At 37.3% G+C, this 22,123-nt stretch overlaps 1 protein-coding gene across 1 annotated transcript in view; it reads right to left on the bottom strand.

Annotated features, from left to right (window-relative positions):
- The window catches only part of LOC150089683 (glycerol-3-phosphate acyltransferase 1, mitochondrial-like), a 226,456-nt gene extending 207,054 nt beyond the window's left edge, over positions 1-19,402 (bottom strand). Inside the window, exon 1 of the mRNA XM_090368730.1 lies at positions 19,347-19,402. The gene's annotated coding sequence lies outside the window, so the exon portion shown is untranslated. The remainder of the gene's footprint in view (positions 1-19,346) is intronic.
- Positions 19,403-22,123: the final 2,721 nt, after the last annotated feature.

Consider the following 22,123-nt stretch of genomic DNA (forward strand, 5'->3'; position numbering starts at 1 on the left):
CTGTGCTTCACCTACTCCACCCACATAGCTGAAACTCCTAACACCTTTTGTTGAAAATGCTTTCTTTGAATTCTCTGCAGACAATTCCAGAAATGTCTGCTAATTATCGCACAATTAAGAAAAATTCATGAAAAAGTTAAATCTAATAGTGGGGATTTCAGAGACATGGAGTCACTCAGATATAAGGGATGCAGAATTTGAATGGGGGAGGGGGGTACAATGTATACAGGAAGGACAAACAGGATAGGAGAGGAGGGGGGTTATACTCTTATTTAAGAAGCACAAAATCTAAGGCAGAGCAATGTTGAGTCAGTTTGGTGTAACATAAGCAATGAGAAAGCAAAATGAAAGTAGGAGTGTGTTATAGGCCTAATGACTCAGGAGTACAATGAACAGCTGTACAAAGAAATATAGTGGGCCAGTAAATCAGAAGCAAAAGATGAATTTGGCAAAATGGGGTAAAATGATTTTAATCCAGAGGACATTCCAAATTACTGGTATATGTAATTACTGGTACAAGGAATATCAGAACTGATGTATGCACAAGTATTACTTTTTAAGTGAAAAGAATCGTACAGTGAATAAATAGGACAACCAAGATGAGAAGTGGTTAAGTCAAATTATAATTAAGATTCTCTCAGAAAAAGTACAGCCACTCCCCGACTTACATAAGGGTTGCATTCCACGGAACTCTACATAAGTCAGAATTTCCCTAAATGCTTTATGGAGCACTCGCAACTATGTGCACTAAATTTGATTGAAGCAAAAAAGAAACATTTTACGAACATGTAAATAGAATTATTTATTCAAATTTTTTTATCTCATGTGCAGGAAAAATCTCATGTGCTCAAACCATGCAAAACTTTATACACCTCAATCAGATCACCTCGCAGGTGCTTAGTCTCCAGAAACTGTAATTTGCAACCCTTTGTTCCATTCACTAATCTTGTTGCCCTTCTCTGTACTCGTTCCAACAGCTCTACATCCTTCTTAAAATGAGGCCTCCAGACCTGTATATAGTTTTTTTTTTTTTTTTTTTAGTACTCAAGGTGTGGCCTGACCATTGCCTTATACAAGGGGATAAATAATCACCTCTTTATCCCTGCTTGAAAAATTCCCTGTATATTATTGACAAGACACCAATGAGCTACTATTGCAGACCGTCTGCACTGCTCGGAAAACTTCATATCTGCCTGCACAATTACCCCCAGGTCCTTTTCGTTCTCTACCACTGTCAGTGTAGTACCACAGGGTTGATATGCTACTCTGAGGTTACTGCTTCCCATATGTAGTACTTTACATTTGTCAATGTTAAACTTCATTTGCCACCTCTCAGCCCATCTGCTCAACTTTTCTGGATCCTGTTGCAGCAGCGTACTGTCATTAGTGTCCTTAACAACCCTGCCAACTTTGTATCATCTGCAAACGTGGACATTAAGCTAGATATACCATCATCAATATCATTTATAAATACAGAAAACAACGATGGACCCAACACTGAACCCTGAGGGACTCCACTATAATAACATTAGTCCAAGGTTCTGTACTGTGGATGAGCAGTGTCCATTGATTACCACTCTCTGTCTTCTCCCACTCAACCATCCAACACACAACAATATTTCCAACACATCACAAAATTTCTCTCCAGATGCAGAATCGGCACTGCAACTTCACTACATACTTTAATGTTTTGGAAACCAACGCGATGCTTGAACCACAAACTTGGCTTGGGGTTCGTCATACTTATCCTCATAAATACTTCTTGCTTTTGCTTGAATGGCCATTGGATTCAGGGGCACTTCCTTCTGATTCTCCATCCATATTATTAATAGCTTTTCCATCTTCGATATAGCACCTGAACACTGTTAATCTTAAATGCATTGATCCTTTAACATGTTCTTTTATACTCGCACTGTCCCTTAAAATAGTATTTACTGTTGAAGCAGAGACCTAATTCCGTGCAATAGATGACAAACTGTCCTGCTTCATCTTCATTTCTAAATCAATTTTGTTTTGTTTCCTAGCACTGCCAGCACTTGCACTTTCCGTTGGTCCCTTTCCCTTCACCATTGTAATAAATAAATAGGAATAAAGAGATAATTCTGAAAATTTATTAGTTTTTTATATGATTGAAGATTTCAGTGAAGAGGAACTCATTTCATCGTAAGACCGTAACATAAAAACACACACAATTCCAGTTTTCGATACTATCGCAAATGCAATAAGAACAAGTTTACTACCCATTTATAATAGACTGCGCAAGCCCAATAAACCAGAAAGTGCAAATTGTTTTTACTGTTTTATGGTAGTGACCTCCAGAAATGTGTTTTAGAAAAATATCACAAAGGCATTAAAAACTGATTTGATAACGATTATAAAATTTGATTTCCATTATAAAAATGACCTTTTAGAGAGATAAATAGCTTAGTTATACTGCATAGCGAAAATTTCAACTTCCGAGGTCTTGGAACAAATTACCAAAAAAAAAAACGTGTTATTGGGTTCACATTCCAATATTTTCACAATTCCTCCATTTATTCCTATGGGATGCGAAATAAGTTTCCATGATTTTTTAAAGTTTTTTTACAGGCAAATACTTACATAATGTCGAATCTCTGTAAGTCGAGTATTACGTAAGCCTGGGGGGGGGGGTGCCTGTATGTCGGGCTTGGAAGACTAAAAGTGGCAATGGACATCGAGACTGGAACTGTTGTTGTTATTTGGGATTTAGGAGCATTAGCAACTAAGGTCATATTGCTCTGTGGATATGCGGTGGTCATTCTCTGACCTTTCCGCATCCTCAGTATTTGGTGGTCACATGCTCAAACTCCAGTCTAATTAAGAAGCGTGTGCTATGCACTGCTGCTCCTGCCCACCTGTCTACGGTGGTGCCAAGAGACTGGAACTGAGACCACATATATTTGTGAAATAGATGAAGTGTTTGGAAGGTTTAGGTCTTTTCACAGATGTTTGTTCTATTAGTTTGACTATTCATGATGTATTCACTAATAAAAAACAGTACAGAGGATATGTATGGAGTAATGAAATTTTTGGATATGATGTACACACGACAATATACCCGGCTCCTTGATATAATGTGGCCTCAATAATGCCACCCCACCCACATATACACTACTTGAACTCCCTCTAGTCACTATCTGGCAGAGTAGAGGCAGCACAATTATACACTAGCTGATCCAGAAGCCTCCTGGGAGCTACCAACAGGTTCTGTACTGTGGATTATCTAGCAACCAGCCCAAGAACACTGTTTTAGAGCTGTACCATCAAAGTGTAAGGAAGACTGAATCTTGCCATGCCATCTTAACCTCAAAAGACATCAACTATACTGCACGATGGGGTGGTTGTTGGATCTTTGCTCTGGAGATTAAACATGGGTTCCACACTTCAAGCCTGTAATAAGCAAAGTGGTGGTCCTGCACCAGTTGAAGAGTCATCTACCACCTAGTATTGCCTGATAACACAGAGGGGGTAGCATTCCTCCATGTGGTGTGGATGCCACACTTCAACCTTTTGCTTAAGCTGGTTCTTACTCGGGCAGTCACCTCCAGTATACTATTTTCTGTATTTCAGGACTTGCACCTGGGGATTATACCTAGGGTTACTAACAGTCCCACCATTGTAAAGGTGCAAGAAGAGGATCTGGCTGACACAGAACAACTGGACTTCACTGAAATTCAGCCCACTTGATCACCAGAATATTAGTTCCATCAGCATTTTAGACTCCCAGATAGCAAGCCTAGCTTGTCATAACTGAGAGAATGTTTGTGACAGCCTTAAGGACCAAATCAGAAAGATTTCTCGAGCCATCCTAAATTTCATTAAATCAGACCAATAGAAATCTGGCAATTCTTATTTCTTTGTCCACAGATTAGTAAGCAAATATTAACCTGTGTTTGTTGCCCAGTAACTCAACGGATGGATTTGTCCAACAATCCCATATTTAATTAAAATCAGACAGAAATCTGACTTTTTTTTTCATACATATCACATAGGCTATCTTCATACGTGTAACGTATCTTGTAGCCAAAGCACTGGCTGTTATTTGTTGCCATGCGGTAAATGGTGAAATAAATGGGCAATGTGGCATATGTGCAGAAGCAAAATGTTTTTGGTTCGCATATAAAAATATATATTTACTAACACACCTAAAATGTAACACACTGCGTTACATCAACTAACTTTTTAAAATCTTTATTATATGATGATTTGCTCACAGATTACTAGGATATTTTGGTGGAACAACACACCGAACAAGTAAGCAGATTTACCGTATAGAATGGACCCCCACTTTACAATATTAATCTATTCCAGAACACCATCGTATCATGAAATTATCATAATGTGAACCCAATAACACGCTTTTTTGGTAATTCGTACCAAGACCTCGAAGGTTGAAATTTTCTTCTCACTGCACTCTTTAGTAGTAGTGGCATGTGATGCATGAAAGCAGGTGTATGAGCTTATGCAGCATCAGCCAAAAAGAAAAAAAAAAAAAAAAAAAAATCACACCATTCCCTCCAAATGCCTGTCCAGTTCCTCCTTAAATTTATTCAACCTATCAACTTCCACAACGACAGATGGAAGTTTGTTCCAGCAATTAACCACCCGCTGGCTAAAGGCAAATTTCCACACATCTATTCTACATCTGTCCTTTCTTAATTTGAATTTATGCCCCCTTAGGTTCGTAATCTAAATAATAATCTTAATATTAGGGGCCCTAGTATCAGTTTACACAATGTTGTACATACAGGAATGCAATATGGTAAATTTATGTCAAATAATCACAACAAAAAAAAAAAATCACTTCAACTAAAGGATGCAAAAACAAAACATGCAGTCAACATGCTTACAAACACTGTTATTGGCTGGGAGGAAGGACCATGTGGTCCAGTTGGCAACAATCATAAGCCCATCACAAAAGTGAAATAAGTGGGTGCCGGTTAACATGATCACTGGTTAGCTGCTTTATAGAACTAAATTTCAAAAAACCAATTTATCAAATCATTAAAATGCACTACACTTTCATCATTATGTTCAGTTAAAAGGATTAAATTTTGGATGCCTTCCTGATATTTTTCTAAAGCACATTTCTGGTGGTGACTACCATAAAACAATAAAAACAATTTGCAGTTTCCAGTTTATTGGGCTTTTCTGTTGGTACAATCAGGTAGTAACTCGATCTTATTGCATTTGTGCTACTACTACTGATAGCTGGAATTCTGTAGGTTTTATGTTATTATGCTGAAAAGTGTTTCCCCTTCACTGAAATTTTCGGTGGAAATTCAGATCTTGGGTTCCCCTCAGTTACTTCAACCACATTTCGACTAAAAGTCAGGAAGAAGGCAGTGATTGGCACGTGCCACTCACTGCTTTTCCCTGCCCCCTATCCTCCTAGGTTGACACATGCCTAGGGTGTTTATCCCCCCATTCCGCTGTTTTAAAATCGGAAACTCGTTTTCCAATTTTAAAACAGCGGAATGGGGGGATAAACACCCTACCTAAGCTAAGTACCCCCTTCCTGACGACACAAAACAATCAAAAACAAAACGCATTTACAATAATCACCCAATCACAGAACTCGACCGGACAATCACTCCGTTCCACGGCTGCAGAGACAAGCAGTACCCAAATAATAGATTTCAGGCAAATTTTCAATCATATGAAACACAAATAAATTTTCAGATTCTTCTCTTCATTCCTATTTTTTAAGCTTGGTAAATTTGTTACTTGGTATCTCACTTGCAAGTGCAGTGCTAGTTGCAATTGTGCATGCGTGTTCTTTGTTATTGATTGCTTCATCTTTTTTACTGTTTTATTTACAACCCAAAAAAAGTCAGTGAATAGAATATCAATTAGAATGTACATTACAGTATTAATTAAGCTATGTAAGTAAGCGTAAATTTATTTTGCTAACCTGTGGGAAATATTCTTTCGATTTTCACGCATCATTTAATTTTGTTAACTGGTAAGGTGATAAAGTGTAAATTTCTGCTTTATATCCTTACTTTTATAGCCAGTGGATAATATTTCTCCTATTTTCGCTTTTATAGTCGCCGTTTAATGGAATTAAAATACAATTCGCAAACGTGATCACAATGACCGGCGCTTACTACAAATCGTATAGTGAACGGTATTTTATTATGGAGAGTTCATCGTAAAGTGAACCAATCGTAATGCAGGGGTCCAATGTTTTGTCCTCGTCACACCCTCCATGATACTGTACGCACATGTTGTGTAAACATCAGTGTGGATATCACAAAGCGTGCGCTGTCTTGGGTGACATTCCTCAAACGCAGAATACAGTAATATTTCCGGATTGTAAAATAATATATATTTATTTTTTGAAAAATGTGCAGGATTACTGTACTTTCTAAAAGTAAAATGGAGGGGGAGAAAAATTCTCTAAAGGTTTCTAATAATATGCTGCGTGATTAGCTGCCATGAAAATGAACTAATGTCGTATTTCTGAAAAAAACCAGAAACCGATCATTTACAGTTTTTAAACTTGGATGTCGTAAGCATTCAGAGGCGAAACTGAAAATTCTGGAATGCCCCTTGTTATACCAGCGTTTCTCAACCTTTAACACGCCGCAGACACCAGAACAATTAATTACGTAAAAACAATCCAGAAAATGAACTAAATAAGATCCATTCATGAATAAATTATGTAAAAATTCTTCAGAACGGAATCCCAAAATGATAGAGCACTGTTGAGAAAGTTCTAAAATCTAAACCAACCGTCGGACTATTCAGGCAGCGTGAAATGTGTAAGGGTAACAAATTTTTCAAGCATATAACAGACACGAACATAAACTCCTGAGGTCAATATCCTAACAGGTCATCAGTCCACGCAGGGTACACAGAACGCTGTTGCTTCGGATTATGGAAATAGGACTACATACTATATGGGTCATTCATCGATTGGGGCATTACATTTTTTTAAAAATTCAACATCAATTTAACAACAAATGCGCAATCACTTATACTAATTTTATTTCAACTTTAATGGGCAATTTAACTGCTTGCCTGGATACTTATTATTTATTACTGAAACAAAAAAAACGGGCAACGGAGAAACTATCATACTGCCACTGCGGTGGGGAGTTGACAGTTAAAGATGGGAGATATACTCGAGGGATATTGAAAATTTAAAGTTTCGTCTCTGTTATGTGGGAGACTAAAAGTTTCAAGTAGTAAAGGTTTCTGTTGTTTAATAAAGAAAAATGCTCTAAGGACCTTTTGAATGACAGTATTTTTCTATTCAATCAAAACGTGTAGTTTACTCAAATTTGGAAAATTTTCAAAGATTCCTAATCGATGGCGATGCCATCGATTAGGAATGCGAACAAAATAAAAACAATTAATTATAAATCATAAAATAAACTGGACATAAATCTTTAAGTTTTAATTTTCTGCAATATGTATAAATTTACATACGGTAAGAATATAACTGATTTTACATCTTACCTCACAGCCAAGTAAAACGATGTAAGGATTACCGCTACCGAAATCATTGTCGCATTGCTGGTAAAAACACACGTGTAAAGGGAAATTCTTGTGATTTCGAATATCACATACAAAGTTGATAAGTTTTGCACTTTGCCATGATCAGTTCTATGTTTGAGTTTCACACAAACCAACTGAATGTGCCGGTAAGTGTGACGGACGCTATACTAAAAACTGGTTTTCGCTATGAACTCGACAGTATGCCCTCCTGATTGGTCCCAGTGTTTATCAGCAAGTGAGGGCAAATATATGGATAAACTGGGAAACTAGCTTAATGCTGCGATCTCAACGAAGTGACCTGAAACTTTATGATACACAGTCTGCGTGCCGGCTGATAAACACCATCACATACACAAACACACGTTTCAGAGGTCTCAAAGTTCATTCTCGGTAAAGTTCCGAATGAAAGCAAAGTACATTAACACAGCAATTAATGAAGCTTCTTTCAAAAATGTCCGCGGTCCAAATGTATGTAAAGGTAATTAAGAATAAAAGTAGGGCTTCTTTCACAGATACTTTCCGATCCTGTTATTATCAAAACAGAGACGTTTCTAAAGCAGCGGTTCTCAAAGCGGGAAAAAAAAAAAAAACAGAACTCCCCCGATATCAAACCCGTCACTGGAAATGGCTGAAACAAGTTAATAATCGCAGTATGTCTCAGAAACACTACTCAATTAAGGGTTTGCAGTACAAATATCACTTTCTTGGTTGACTTAAACAGCAATTGGAGTGACATAAGAAATACAAGAAAAGCGCAAAACTTCAGTAATTTAGGTAGATTTGGAATAATGAAAATGCCCGTTTCTTTACACTGTTCCAGTTTCTTCCAAGGGAGCAGTCTGTTTTAATTCTCTCACACGATTTTAGCAAATTATTGATAACTTTCAATTATCAATAATTTGCAAAGTTCCCTACTTTTTAATTTATTAATTATCATTATTATCTTTTATTAAAACTGCTATCAATGTAGTCTAAGAGTCCCCACACATGCTCAAATCAAGATCACAGTTACGATCTTGACGGTCGACTAAAAACGCTCCGCCTCAGAGAACTGGTTGCACATCCCGTAACATTTGAGTCACAACACTATCATCTACCAAGATGATAATGTGCCATGTTATGTTTGTTATTTGGAGCATTAGCAACTAAGGCCATATTGCTCCGGGGATATGCGGTGGTCATTCCCTGACCTTTCCGCATCTTCCGTATTTGGTGGGCACGGGCTCGAACCCCAGTCTAATCAAGAAGCGTGCGCTACGCACTGCTGCACCTGGCTATGGAGAGGCCTCTGTGCCATGTTATAGGGCCCGAAATGTGCATAAGTGGTTCAAGGAACACGGTGAAAACATCACCCATCTTGATTGGTCTCCAAATTCGCCTGACCCTTAATGAATTAAAACACAATGAGAATGAGAAGCGAGGCATATGGACACAACCATCATCTATTCCACTACTGTGAAAAGCCTTGCAGGCAGCACTGCTGCAGATCCCTACAAATGTCTCCAGACATTTAGTGAGTCAAAGCCTAGGCAAATAATGGCTATCTGTGCAAACAGTGGCCCAATACAGTATTAAATTGATGGTCATAATTTAGTGATCACTCAGTGTATCTTCATGCATATAATAATAATATATGCTGAAACCTTTAGCCTCTATGATTGCTTCTAGGCTCCATGAAACACTCTCCACCAGTCCTTTTTGTAAATGTCCTCCAATATTTTCTGTCATTCAGCCTTCAAAGTAGCAACCGGTTCAGCGTGGTTTTTTTCCTTACAAAATGACTAACAATCCAATTCATTCCAGAGGTTCTCTACAGGCTTGAGATCAGAGCTCTGGATCAGAACAGTCCAGCTTTTCAACACATTTCCTCAAACCAATCCACCACAATGAAAGCGGTGACATGGAGCATTGTCCCATAATGCAGGTTGGGCCTTCACTGAAATGCTGCCACAATGTAGGTAATGTATTATTGCCCAGGACAACTAGACAGACCTCAGCATCTTCATAGTTTTTTCTAAAATGATCAATAATTCCAGACCGAACCATGAAAAAGAGACCCAGACGATCACGCTGCCTCTGCCAAATCCACTGGGACTTCACAATCTGCCTTGTGAAAGCCATCACACCCAGGCACAACCATGAGACTGGCAAACCATTTACCGTGATTCATCGCTCCAAAGCACAACTTTCCACTGGTCTATTCCAAGCTAGACAGCATCTGACATCAGTCAAGATGATTAGTGGATAGTGGTTGACTGCAAATCTGTGATAACCCATATTGTGCAGCAACCTGCACACTATATGGTGCACAGGCTGCTGCACAATATGGATTATCTGTGTTCTGTAAACTTCAGAGAGTTTCCTGGGTCATTTTATGACAGTCTCAACACTAGTCTGCTTCCATTTGCCCCAGGTTACAGTACCCAAGTCCATCCCACCAACTTTGTTAGCATTAGAGGAAGCTGAGGGAGAGGTTACGTCAATATTAATTGTTACTTCATCTCAGAAACAATTTTGGCAAAATATTCACATGGATATTGTAGTATTGAATAACATAAATTATGTAATGCAAAATTATAGCTAACATCTTGAACAAGAGCAGCTAATTCAATATCTCCATTCTATCAATCAGCAGTTAATTTCATTCTTTTCTGATTGATGGTCTTCTATTTATGATTTTTACATGGTGGATGATTTCCAAAATTGATTAAAGATTCCTGAAATATGTCATTTTGTTTTTTATTATTTGTTTATTTTATTTATTTATTATTATTTATTTTTTTTTTTGTGTGATCGCTGACCAGATCAGGGGAGTAGTTATAATGGTGCAAAGGGATGCAACCATGGCTGGGCTCCATGCCGTGAGCGAGGGGAGGGGAGCACTTGCATATAATTGTCTTCAAGAATTATATGTGGGTACTCCTGCTTTGGGGGGGGGAATCTGAGTGTCCAAGGTCCCCTTATGAACCTTGCTACATCACTGAATCTGATACTGATGACTACATCCAACAGCTCTGTTTGATGTATTATGGCATACTTCCAGATAATTAATTGTATGAGGACCAAAAATTGCTTGATTATTCCAGTGTAATCATGAGAACAAAACATTAGGACCAATCCAAAAGGATTCAAAATATTTATTGGGAAGTTCTTGACATTTTAAAATGATGGCACTTTCAAATTTCTACAATGGATTCAGAAAAAAGCTGGGTAGCCAGCAGAAAAAGTACTTTTTTAAAAAATGTATTATTATAATAGGCATTCCCTGCCAAAAACTGGTGTCACAATACGATACTTAAAGACATAAATTCATGAATCCACTGATACAATACATATATACCTTAATAGACATAAATCGATATACTTAGTACATAGATCCACTTGGTCCAGTCCTGGTAATGTAAGTCAACAGGAAGTTCACTAAAATGCTATTAGTCCACCAATTATAAAAAGTGCATATTGATAAAGTCCAGATTTAACAAAGATGCCACCAGAAAGAAGAATCCATATTAGTTGACTTAAATCAATGAAGTCCAAACAAAGTGATGAATTCACCAAATATGTGCTCTCCACATGAGGTACATCTTGGCAGACTGTAAACACCATTATCAGCAAGTCCAGATAAACTAAATTAAGTCCACCTGTCATCAGTAGTCAGTCAAGTACATAAGATCACTAAATCATAATAAAGTCTGGGCAGCACACAACTCAACAGAGGAGATGCAATTAGGTGAATAGCAGATAGTGGCAGCTGAGAGAGATGAGAACAGACTCCCACCATAATCAGAACAGAAAAAGTACAGTAGTACATTAATTTCACTTGACTATGGTTCCAAATTGACTATGGTATATACTTATTGTAATCCAAGATTTAGAGCTTTTCAACAAACAGGTTGACTGAAATGAAACAGGCATTATTTAACTATACCATAACAGAATTTTTAGTTTAATGATGTGACAATTGCAGTTTCAAAATCAATCTGGATCTTCTCACAGCTGATAGCACATGCCATTTTGGAATGCCTTTTCCTTAATCAAATGGCAGATGTGATTGGCCCATGTTGGCTTGTCTTTTTTTTTTTTTTTTTTTTTGTTAGTTGTTGGCACATCGGCTTCTGTGGCCATAATGCACCTCCCAAAGTTTTTGCATTTTACTCTGATCCAAGCCCGAGGCGGGATTCAAACCCGTGACCTTTGGGTTGCCAGTACCTGCCTGGCAACCCAAAGGTTGACCTGGCTAGCCCGGTCAGCTTTGGCTTGTCCGGAAGTAGAACAGAGAGAAACAAACATTCAACCTTTATGTATGGCATGAAGAGTGTAAAAATTGACTGAATAATCAAGGAATAACTCTGAATACAGCATTACATTTGTGAAAATTATGTTTTTTGTATTATTGCAAAGAATCTGAAGAAACAATGTGGTAACAAAAATCAAGAATTCTGTCATCTCGATAATCATCATACAGCAAGAAGTGTTTATCTTCGAAACTGGACATCGCTCCAGAACGATCAATTCTGGTAACAATATTGGATTTACCAGATTGGTTTTCTTGGATTATCTGACTGAAATAGGGTCTGGGTCAGAAAACCAGTTGAGATTTAATGGCAGTTCTGTGCATAACTGAATGAATATTTGGAATTTTATTCTGGTACAGAAAGTAGACTTGATATTGTGATCCCAAGTTTCACTCAATACTTCATGACAAAAATCTCTTTATGCAGGCTGACTGAACGACTGCTTGTCTCAATGTGATCATTATGAGCAACTTTGACCTAATTCTCACCTAACCTAATGTAATATATGGATTGGAAATACACTATATAGTAACATTTTCTTTTAGAACAAGCTGGATGATTGCTACTTATCCCAACATGTCAGAGAGCACAAGGGGCTCTAATATCCTAGAACTCGTTCTCACTAAGAAGAAGCCAGCTATATTAAAAACCTTACAGTGGGAAAAACCTATAACATAAAATAGGGTATATCTAATGAAACCAGTGTGGCCAAAAGTAAAGGCAAGACTGAATTTTGAGAGGAGGGACTATAAAGAATTGAAATATTTCTCGGGCTCGTTTAACTCAAGAGGCTATGGTATACTGTTGGATTGAAATATCTTATTGGAAATAATCAAGGGATATATCCTCAAAGCCACAATCATATTTATACTAGTAACCAAGTTTTAGTAATAGTGGCATGTGATGTAAGAAAGCAAACGTATGAGCTTATGTAGCATCAGCCAAAAAGAAAAAAAAATTCACATAACCATTTCCTCTAAAAATTTGTCCAGTTCCTCCTTGAATTTATTTAAACTAACAACTTCCACAACGACAGGTGGAAGTTTGTTCCAGCAATTAACCACCCGCTGGCTAAAGGCAAATTTCCGCACATCTATTCTACAGCTGTCTTTCCTCAGTTTGAATTTATGTTCCCTTAGGTTCGTAATCTGAGCAAGCAGAAGAATCCCATCAGGATTCAGCATGCTCAACCCATTCAAGGCCTTATACACCTTATTTAATTTTGTTAAAGTAAGATGCCAAAATATATGACATGTGAGACCAAGTTTAGAATTAGCATTAGTAGAGGCACGTGATGCAAGAAAGCAAACTTATTTAGCATCAGCCACAAAAAAAAAACCTTCCCATTTCACCCATCCATTCACTCCAAATGTCTGTCTAGTTCTTTCTTGAATTTATTTAAGCTGTCAACTTCTACAATGCCACATGAAGTTTGTTCCAGAAATTAACCACTCGCTGGCTAAAGGAAAATTTCTGCACATCTATTCTACAACCATCTTTCCTCAATTTGAATTTATGTCCCCTCAGGTGATTAATCTGGGAAAAAGGAAGAATCCAATCAACACTGAGCTTGCTCAAACTATTCAAGGCCTTCTACACCTGAATCAGATCACTTCACAGGTGCCTAGTCTCCATACACTGCAATTTGCAGAACTTAAGCCTTTCTCTGTAAAATGGAACCCTTTGTTCCATTTTACAGAGAAAAGTAAAGATTTCTCTGTAAAGATGGAACCCTTTGTTCCATTTACCAATCTCGTTGCCCTTTTCTGTACTCGTTCCAGCAGCTCTACATCCTTTCTAAAATGAGGCCTCCAGACCTGTATGCAGTACTCAAGGTGTGGCCTGACCCTTGCCTTATACAAGGGGATAATCACCTCCTTATCCCTGCCAGAAAAATTCCCATATATTATTGAAAACACATCATGAGCTACTCTTGCAGACTGTCTGCACTGCTCAGAAAACTTCATATCTGACTGCACAATTACCTCCAGGTCTTTTTCATTCTCTACCACCCTGAGTGTAGTACCACACAGTTGATATGTTACTCTAGGGTCACTGCTACCCACATGCAGTACTTTACATTTGTCAATGATAAACTTCATTTGCCACCTCTCAGCTCATCATTAGTGTCATTAACAACCCTGCCAACCTTCTTATCGTCTGCAAACTTGGACATTAAGCCTGATATACCTTCGATTGAAGAAAAGTAACAAGCATGGGTCAGTTACCAATAATCACATTATTCCAATTTGTATGAGCATTATAAGAGAATATGTAGCAAAACTATTGATGGGGTAAGATGGGCAAAAGTTCATTACAAGACAGCGCTAGCAAAGAAGAAGAGAGTAAATCAAATAGGTCCCTTAACTGGTTGCAGTGAAGGTTCATAAAAACCCAGCAGAAATGGCACATAAGCTGAACAAATACTGTTCAAATGTTATTTGTTAGTATAAAAAAAAAGGATTAGGTTACCTAAAATTTGAAGGGTATTGGTTTTTAAAACTAAGATCACTTGCTAATATGTTTGTATTGCTGATTTATTTATATACTGTATTTATTTCGATCGCCAAAGAAAAACAAATTTTGTTTTAAGGAGGTTCCTTCTGAATCCCAACAGAATTCCCTAAAAAGGATGTACTTTATACATGGTGTCTCAAAAATACACGGCATAACTTCAGGAATGAGTTCCTCATATGTAGACAACAAAAATATTTTATATGAACATAGTTCCGGAAATGCTTGGTTCCCAAGTTATTAACCAGAATGTCTTATCTCCAGCAGGTGATTTCCTTCATCACAAGGTACTGACAGAATCTGGTGGTTTTCCATTCTGACCATGTACTCAAATCAGGAGCAAGAGGATATGCACTTTATGTATGGTTTGGTGGTTTTTTTTTTTTTTTTTAGGAGCATTAGCAACTAAGGCCATATTGCTCCGGTGCGGCGGTCATTCCCTGACCTTTCCGCATCCTCCGTATTTGGTGGTGACGGGCTCGAACCCCGGTCTAATCAAGAAGCGTGTGCTACGAACTGCTGCTCCTTCCCACCTGGCTACGGAGGCGCCTATGGTTTGGTGGACGGCAATGCTCTGGAGGCTTGTCATTTGTACCACAAAAGGTTTCCAGAACAAAGATGTCCAGACAGGAAAACATTTGAAAGTATCCATCGCTGCCTTTGTGAACATGGGACCTTTACACCTTGTGTGCCAACAGAGGACAACCAAGATCTACAACTCTTGAAGTAGAGGAGGAGATTTTGGATGTTGTGCATGCCACTCCTGGAATCAGCATGCGCAGAACAGCAATGCAACTGGCTGTTCAACATTCGACTATTTGGAGAGTGTTGCAAGAACACCAACTGTATCCTTACCATCTGCAACAGGAATTTGGCATCGTCTTCACAAGTCCATGAGACGTCGATGTGAGGCCTGTATTCAGACAGATTGTGGACATTTTGAACAATTTCTATAAGGTGATGTGAACAGTTAAGTGTCATAGACAGACCTTCAAAACTCGGAAACCAAGCATTTCCGGAACTATGTTGATATAAAATATTTTTATTGTCTACGTACGAGGAATTCATTCCTGAAGTTATGCCGTGTAGTTTTGAGACACCCTGTATACATCATGTTCTTAGTGATGGCATCACATTTTAAAACATTTAAAAGTTTGGTTTAAATATCTATGAGATGTGCAGCATGATTGACAGCATGTGTTAATCTTGATTAGGAGCAACCAACGAGAAATGTGCATCACAGAGTCTGATTAACAATGAAGCAACAGCATAGTTTTTAATGATATTGGCAAAAATGCAGCTTCGGGAAGCAATGGTTAAGTTACACAAGCACACTATCTAACATGAAGATTTGTCTTATGCAGCTTGAATCATGGGGAAAAAAAATTATATGGTTTAGAGCATGGAGTGATAATAGTTCTTTCTGTTTACAAAGTAAATCCAAGGACTTGATGAATTTCCATAAAAAAAATAACAAAGCTTGTAGTAAGGCCCAACCACACAGTTCTCTTTGAATAGTGCAGAGGTAATTCTTGGGTACTTGGGTAAAAGCTACTTATCAGATCTATAGTCAAGAATTGTGTACATTCGCACACTCATTTTGGTCAAAATCAGTCTTGCTAAGCCATGATATTAATTGATAGTACCTAAAGGATATTTCACAAAACCGAGCAAACTCACTCTCTCTCTTGACATAAATAAATAAATAAATTCTTTATTGCTAATAAGTACAGGACATGTACTAGAGACAATAATACTCAACACGGCGACATGGCCAGGAGTTTTACATTATAAATGAAATTATAAATGAAATTAATTGGCAAAAAGGAAAAAAAAATACCGTTACATGGAAATTATGAGTTACAAACATGTAAATTATAATAATGAAAAATGAGGACTAAACGTCATACGGAGGAAATTATCCTAGTTCCACAGATGGAATCCACTCGAGGAGCATGTGACGGTATTTGTAGTCGGTAGCTAATTTCTGAAGGTCGACTCCAAGACGGAGCAGTGCCTGAATTTTGGGGAGTGCCTGGGCAGGTAGGAACCGATTACACAGTTTCAACCGGTTGTATTTGAGGATTAGTGTGGGCTCTGACCTCAAGGATGGCGTAGGATTGTGCCACTGACAGAAATCCCAGATGTTTGGGGCATTTATTACTCCTGTGTACATTTTTACTGAAGTCATTAAACGCCTGCTGTCAATTAACCTCGGGATCCTGGGTACATTTAGCTGCTCAGCCATGTCAGTTGTTCTCAATTGAGGGGGTCGGCGATGCTTATTTGTGGCCCATTTCAGGGTCCAGTATTCACACGAGAACACTGGTTTTTGAAGTGAAGGCGACGCAGATGCCCAAATTTCAGCAGCATATAAAATATACATACACTTTTGCAACAATCAAGCAACCCTATTTTTGCATGAATTATGAATTGTTTGCTTATCTATTGCCAAAAACACTTTAACAACAATGTTATCTGCAAATTTATGAACTCATCTGGGCAACATAGCCATGGAACTTCAGATTTCACAATTATGTTAAAAATCATATAAGAAATAAATGACAGAAACTGGCCCTCCATGTAATGAGTCCACATTCTGATATCACCCTAAGGCTCTAACCATATTGGCTGAGAGGTATGCAGGAACATATAATCTTTCAATAACAAACCCATCCTATACAATCCTTTTTTTTTCTGGCCAATATGTCAATCCAGAAATTATACTGATAATATTTGTTAATCATAAGCTGAAACTTCCTTATGGCATATTTTGCAAAGCTTGTGGGGAACATTAATATTAATCATACCAAATCATGCAAGGAAGCAATTTATTCTTCAAAAAAAATAAAAATCCCAAGTCAATCACAATTTGACCATTTACAAAAAAAATTAAGAATCTAGTTTCACCTTAAACCATGTCAGACTCTCCAGTTGAAGTAGAGAGTCTAATATGATTCAAGGAAGCGAACTTAATCCAATCATCAATGTGTTGCCCAAAGATAAACTTCATGAGATCTAATTTTCAATGCTTTCAGAATTTCATATTGTTGTCCCCTTGTCCTTGTTTCACTGCCATCATGAAAATACTTGAGTCATTCATTCTGCTTATTTCTTTAATGGCCTTATATAGCTGTATCGGGTCATCCCTACAGTGCCTAGTCCCCAGGTTCTACAGCAATATACTGCAGTGGCATACAACTTAAATGAATAGCCAAACACTTCATTGGTGAAGTGCTTCTTTAAAGTAGTGAAATGCTAAGGCAACTCGTGGCAAAGTGCCTCCACAACATGAGATCAATGCACTAAATAGCAAACCCAGTTTTCTCAGAGCACAGCTCTGAGAAAACTGGTATGCCTGACATGTATAGTGAAAGAGAGAGAGAGAGAGAGAGAGAGAGGTAAGCTTTACATGTCCAGTGACTTTTTATATTAATTAAATTAGAGAAAATAACAGTTATTAAATTGTTAGCCACAGGATAGTACTTTTATTTTAAAAAAAAAATAGAGATTTTATGATAAATTGCTATATATTTAATTATATATTTGAAAAACAAATTATAAATTCAATCATTCTTAACTTAATCAACACGGACTTAATGAAGTTCAGTCCACTGAACAGAATCAGCAAATCAGCAAATGACTCTCGCATTGACTTCTTTGACAACTCCCAATCACTGATGAACTCCATCCACAAGTTTGCCTCTTCACTTAAACTGCAAAGTGACTAGCTCACATCTAATTATTGTAGCTTATTATTTGTTATATTATTTTTCTATTCTCTAACGGATTAATTATTACTTGTTTTACCGGTAACTTAACTTAATACAATCCTCTTTTGTATATGCTTTTATTGTTTGAATCTATATCAATGTTTATCGTCCTGTTGGATTTCATATTATTGTTATTATGTTTATTGATCTGATCTCAGATACACTGTTAATGGTTACCTGTTGTGTATCTTTTTATTAATAAAATAAAATAAAATAAAATAAAAGTCTTTAACTCTATTCAACTCCTACAATGAATCTGTAACCATACTCACCACACCCTAGTTATGCCTCTGTCAATAACTTATAGTTATGAGCACATATGCTTAGGTGTTTCTTTTTTTTTTTTTTTTTTTCAACACTTAGGTGTAATTAATACCAATAGTTATCTCAGAATATGCATTCTGAGAAAACTAGCAAAGTACAATTTCATAGGTTTATTACCAAATAAATATGACCTGGTATCAAATAAAAAAATGAATTTATTTTTATGTGGTATGGATGTTTTAGTTAACAGCAACCAGGGTTCAGTTTAATGCAGGTCATCTTGAAAATGACATTGTACAGCATTAAGATTAAAAAGAATTGGGATCAACTTGATGAAATTATAGTCAAGAATACTAAAATCATTGTAGAAACTAAGACGTCATATTCAAATTGTGAGTATACTTTTCTTTTTTTGTTTACATTGTTATATTACTTAAATAAATTAAATGCAACATGGCACAATATTTTAAGATTCTATATTTTTATATTGCAAGTGTATTATGAGGGTAAAACTTTAGAACAGGGTCCCCCTTCGAAAATAGCGGCGAGAAGAGGAAGAAAGCAGTGATGACTAACCCACTATGGTTAGTATTAGTTAAAAAATATCTGTATCCCTGTAAACAAAGCCAAATTTTCCCTGCTTTCGTTTGCTACCCAACTGAACAGGGCCTGTTAATTAACAGGGCTCGGAATGGGCCAGAGCGCACTAGAACGCCGTTCCAATGCATTAACAGCATCGGTAATGTTGCATGTATAATTGATTACTGAAAAATAAAAAAATTAAAAAAGAAATTTTATTAACAAGCGTCTCGTAAAATTTTCCGTCCCCACACGGCAATTATTCAACACGTTTGAACTCGGAATTCACAATAAATGGTAGCATTCTATTATTTTAGAATATACTTTGCTCATTTATTAACTTTATGAATGTTTTAAATTGTTTTAGCATTATGTTATTTTAGTATATACTTACTGCACATTTATTAACTTAATGAGACAACACTAATTTGTAAATACTTCACTCTGTTCAGAATAACAATGCACAGTGTTATTGAAACTAAATTCAGTCACGTGTAAAAACAAAATTGAACACGCTTCATTTAGGCATACCAGCCAGAGTTTTCAGCGCACCGGAAATTGTATGAGACGCCACATATATTTCCGTATTTGAATCCAGCAGAGAATTTGGCAACGCAAAGGTTTAAAATTTCAGAATAATTATGATCATTGGCATATAAAACATAAAAAAAAAAAAAAAAAAAAAAAACGTTATACTACGGCAACTACCCATTAAAGCAGAGTGGTTTAAAAGAGAGAGAAAGCACAAGAACAGTACCATATTTAGTAGTCACGTCAGACAGAACCACGATCAATAACAAATGGGATATAATCAAGACAATAATTCCATTTTAAAATTTATTTTATGGTTTAGTCAAGATTAAAGTAGTTTTTATATAACTTTTATAGTTTTCGTTTGAATCAGCAACTTAAAAACTTCATATACAAATAGAATGCATGGGGACAATGAGTTACTCAAAACAGAGGCGTTGCTTGAGTTTTGGCGACCTTGGCAAATTTGTGGCTACACGCCTTTTTTCGATAATTGGTAAAATTATAATAATAAGTATACTCGGGCCTCTGTTTAAAGAACTTTATAGCGAATTTTTCTATTTAACGATTTTTTTTAATTCCCCTTGGTAATTGCATTTAAAATAGTTTCCGTAGAAAGAAGAAAATATTCCATATAACGAATATAGGAGACTTAACTGGATAACATTATTCGCACTGCTTGCCTTCAAGCAATTTAGATAATAATGCTGTTGCTAAGCACGGATTAAAAGCTAAAGAGATTATCATCTGCGACTTAGTGGTACCCGTAAAACCTATCCAACTGCCTGTCCAAAACCCGGGGAAGTCGAGCTGGTCAACTACTTTCTGTGTATCCATAGCCAGTGGGCAGATCAAGGCGTATTCCACGTTCAGACAATAGGCTCTTATTTGTTGGGCTTTTGTTTCATTTAAATTATAAATCACAACATTCACGATAACCTGTTTTTAAACACAAAGCACTATACCCACATTATTTATAACTTCTAACGTTTTCGGTATTGTAGAATGTAAACGATGCATGAATTTAAATTCAAATTATTATATTAAGCTCACTCGTCATTTCTTATATAAACCTGTATTTGTGTCTGTAAATTGCCTGTGTTCTCTGGTCGATTTGCCTTGGTTTTTTTTTTTTTTGGACGAAAACCCCCAGTTTCTGGTGGTGAAAACCTTGCTCTCTATCCGCCTGAGACCAACTAACTCAACCACGGAGTGAAAAAAGCCCATTAAAGTTCCTCGAGTCATCGACGGGATTCCAACCCAGGCCTTTCCTATCCAGTGTGGAGAAGACGGTGACGATACCACTGTGCTATACGCGCAGACACAATGCGTGAATTGCGAACTGCTATGCATTCGAGCATGCACTGATGAAGCGGTCTCCTGAATGGTTCCTTCAAAGCTACGTTCTGGAAGGCAAATGCTACTATACAGTATGTACTCGGATTTATGGATGCATGAAGACTCTGTAAACACACCGTTTAAATTTCACTCTGCCCTCATCCTAATACGACGTCATCCAGGGGAGCCATATCGTCAGCTAGCCTGGGGTGGTGAAATAACTCGGTGAACGTAGAACTGCTATGTTCTGTCAGTGGCGCCCTTGGCACCTGTCCCAATGCCTATGCTACTAACTGGAAGTTGTTGATACTGGAAAGTCTTTCAAACAATTTCACAACCGTTAAATGCAATAAATAAATAACCATCTGGTAAGACAGCATGCGGATGGTGAAATGTGTAGTATAACATCAAAGTTTAAAGCACCCAAATGGAAACAACAAATATTGTTCCTCTTCATCTATAAAAATGTCCCAGTAAAAATGACTCCTTTTCAATGTTGCATCACTATATTAAAAGGTTTCATTGATAGTATTCATTTTACTGTCGTTCAGAGCTGGAATCTAGATGTGGTTGCTTCCAGGCATCCTTCCATTTTAAAACTACTCTTGCAGTACGTAGGGTGCCAGATCTAAATCGACATTCACTCCCTCTCAAGCCTCCGTGGTTAGCACAGTTGATAAAATCGCCGTCCTCCCCACAGCGGGTGAAAAAGACATGAGTAGAGTTCCGTAGATACATGAAGAATTTTTATGGGCGTTTTTCACCACGTGGAGGAGCTGGTTGGCCTCAAGCGAGGGTAACGTGTTTTTTTTTTTTTCCTGTGGAAACTCGGATTTTTTTTATCCAGAAAACAGAAAATCAATCACAGAACACAGACAATATATACGGAGCAATATGGCCTTAGCCACTGATGCTCCTAAACCTTGTTATAACGACAAGAACTCCTTCTCAAAGGATCTTTAGTAGTGGCAAATGATGCAAGCAAGCAAACTTTCTTGCAGCATCAACCAAAAAAAAAAAAAAAAATTTTATTTCTACATCGCCTCCAAAATTTTGTCTAGTCCTTCTTAAACTTATTCAAACTATCCACTTCTATAACAACGGATGGAACTTGTTCGAACCACCCGTTGGCTGAAACCAAACTTCTGCACATCTATTTTGCAACCATTATTCTTCAAATTGAATTCACGTGCCTTAATGTGCATAATTCTGAGCAAGAGAAAGACTCCCATCAATACTAAGTTTACTCAAGCCATTGAAAGCCTTAAACACGCCAATCAGATCACCTCGCGGGGGCCAGGT

This window comes from Mastigoproctus giganteus, chromosome 2 (genome assembly GCF_048544385.1).
Source record: "Mastigoproctus giganteus isolate SK-2022 chromosome 2, ASM4854438v1, whole genome shotgun sequence".
Classification (NCBI taxonomy): Eukaryota; Metazoa; Arthropoda; class Arachnida; order Uropygi; family Thelyphonidae; genus Mastigoproctus; species Mastigoproctus giganteus.